The 2,695-nt window shown below is 42.0% G+C and overlaps 1 protein-coding gene across 1 annotated transcript in view; it reads right to left on the bottom strand.

Annotated features, from left to right (window-relative positions):
- Positions 1-1,355, bottom strand: part of rin1b (Ras and Rab interactor 1b) — a 25,407-nt gene extending 24,052 nt beyond the window's left edge. Inside the window, exon 1 of the mRNA XM_031850748.1 lies at positions 1,077-1,355. The gene's annotated coding sequence lies outside the window, so the exon portion shown is untranslated. The remainder of the gene's footprint in view (positions 1-1,076) is intronic.
- Between the last annotated feature and the right edge of the window lie 1,340 nt (positions 1,356-2,695).

Raw genomic sequence — 2,695 nt, 5'->3', positions numbered from 1 at the left:
CCCCCCCCCCCCCTCCCCAAAATCAGCACGTTAAGTCACAAGAACGCCACTTACAGGAATGTGCCTCTCAGATTTTAACGAGCACAACAACAGCAAGGAAGTGGGAACATCACATCCACTCCCACGCGGGCAGGATGGCACTTCAGTTTTTAAAGTTATGTAACAGTCCGACAGTGTGAGATTACATTCACTTTGCCCTCAGAGGGGGGACAATAGATCAAGACACTCCAAAAAACACAATAGGAAAGAGTCTGAGTGGCTAATTGAAACACGGGCTCTGGCGGTGCGGCTCGGACAAAACACAGGTGCATACATGATTAATTATGACTGGTTCACATCTAAAGCTGCAAAGAAAAGGAGCATATTTCAGTTGAAAATGTCTCTCGTGGGTGCTGGATTCAGGTTCAGACATCAGCTGCAGGGAACTGAACTTCTGCACGAGCGTAAAGAATCAAACTTTCAGGCTTTTGTCTGCCTCTGCATGGACGGATGTTTCCAAAAAGCCATCTATTTAAAAGAAAGCCACGTATTGAGAAAAACAGCTCCCTCCCCAACCTGAGCATAAACCTGCAGCACACGTTGTGTCTCCAGCAGTCTGAAGCAATTAGAAAAATAACCTCATTTATCCTTTCTGAAGGCTGAAAACCTCTCTTATAATTAAACCAAGTCACTATTGTGGGCTGTGCGACACCACCGCCATATATATATATACACACCCCGGCAACGATTCTTCCCCCCCCGATCACTAATTGATTAATTGGCAGCGCTCGAAGCTTCATATGCATGAATCACTTGAGCAGCATTGTTTACCAAGACGTCCCCTGTCGACCGGAAACCACGTTAAACAACACCCGCCAACGCGCTTTGAACTTGGAGAATTGAAAGAGACCTTCAAAGGGAGGAGAACACATTAATGCGGATGCTGTTGCCTGCAGCCAGGCTGCATGTGCCAACTCTCCAGGAACTCCCGGAGTCTATTTTTTAAGCATGACAACCACCCGCACTCCTGTCTCCCTCATCCCTCTCTCCTTTTCTTTCTGATTTTAACACAAATTGCGCTCTCAATAATAACTTACCTTCTCTCTGAAGGTGGGAACAGGTGCTGCGCGGCGCTGTGCGTGGTCTGCTGCCTAATTAGGCGTCCGAGGGAGAGTTTTTAATGGTTATGTATGAAGACGGTGCCGAGCCGCAGAGTCCGAGCACCATGCTGTGGGAACATCGAGCTTGTCAAGAAAATGCGCACAACGCTGGTGACAAGGCGGAGGAGCGCATTTTTAATTCTGTCTGAGCATCTGAAGTGATACACAGTCACAGCAGACACACTGTGTGTGAGCGTGAGTGTGAGTGTTTGTGTGTGAGTGTGTGTACCCCCCACCACCTCCCGCCTCCCTGACTCTGACTCTGACACACACATACACACACACACACACACACAGACAAGATCATAAAATATATATATAATTTTGACAGCATACTACTTTTGTCTAATAATAATAAATCAATACTATAAGAGGGCGTTTCCGGTTCATCAATCCTGTGAGAACATAAGTCCCATAAGCAATAGTATATTGATGAAGTATAAAAACTCCATAAATAGTAACTAACAAAATGAAGATGATGACAATTGCATCAAATACATATTTTAAACAAATACAGCATTTTAATATCGCAAAAAACCCCAACATCAACTGTTTAAACATGATAAAGATGTCATAAAAATGTGTTTTAATACCACTAAAAACTCATCTTCATCACATTGTGTCCACATATCCTCCATTACATAAAATACTTATACAGGCTACAGCTCTGTCAAGGAGGGAAAACACAGCTAAGGGTCTTAAAATGCTAATTGAATCATTATGTATCCATCTGGGGAGTCATGTTAATTATAAATATCACACTTTGACCGTGAAATAAGCTGTTAAACGCGTCATGTAACCGGAACTGGACTTTGACGCATGGTGTGTTTTTTTTTTTTTATTTATACATTTTTTTTGTGAGAGCTATTTGTGGACTGCTGCATCCATCATTTATTATTTTCTTTTTACAGGTGAGGATCTGTGGTTCCGCTTCTGTCCACTGGAGGGCGCCACAGGCCGCGAATAACTCCACGAGAGCCAGAATAAGAGTGTGGCTCAATATAAAGGACTAAAGGTTTAACAACGGAAGGTTGAGGAGCTCTGTGTGAGTTTGAATAAACTTTAGTTTCAAGGTCTCATTTGCTCGAAACTGAACTCCAGTAAAAATGTCAAACAGAAGCAACAAAAACATAAACACAAAACGCATTATTACACACAAAAATACCAACTCTGTCTCCAAGAAATTAAGTTTGTATACTAGTTTTAAGTTAAAGCATCGGCCGGGTTACAGTCCTTTCTGCATCATGCTTACACGGACAAACACATGGTGGACACATGATATTTTTGTGTAGCTTTCTTTGTGGTTTAGTCTTGGCCTTCCAACAAAGGGCACTCTTAATGCTTACAATGATATGTTTTGACACTAGTGCTCTTTAACTTTAGTATCAAGCCTTTCCTGTTCCAACACGCCCAAACAAACAAAGCAACAAACACAAACAGAGGGGGTTTCCCCGGTTTCCCAGAATATCACTGGTCTTCTTTGTCGACTCGGATATAAACTTTCAACTGATACAAATATACTTATATATATATATATATATATATAAATATATTTG

The sequence above is a fragment of the Anarrhichthys ocellatus genome, unplaced genomic scaffold, assembly GCF_004355925.1.
Source record: "Anarrhichthys ocellatus isolate YVR2014 unplaced genomic scaffold, GSC_Weel_1.0 scaffold11, whole genome shotgun sequence".
In the NCBI taxonomy this organism is placed as follows: Eukaryota; Metazoa; Chordata; class Actinopteri; order Perciformes; family Anarhichadidae; genus Anarrhichthys; species Anarrhichthys ocellatus.
Note: the sequence above shows the minus strand (reverse complement) of the source record. Positions and strands in the feature narration are given on the sequence as shown.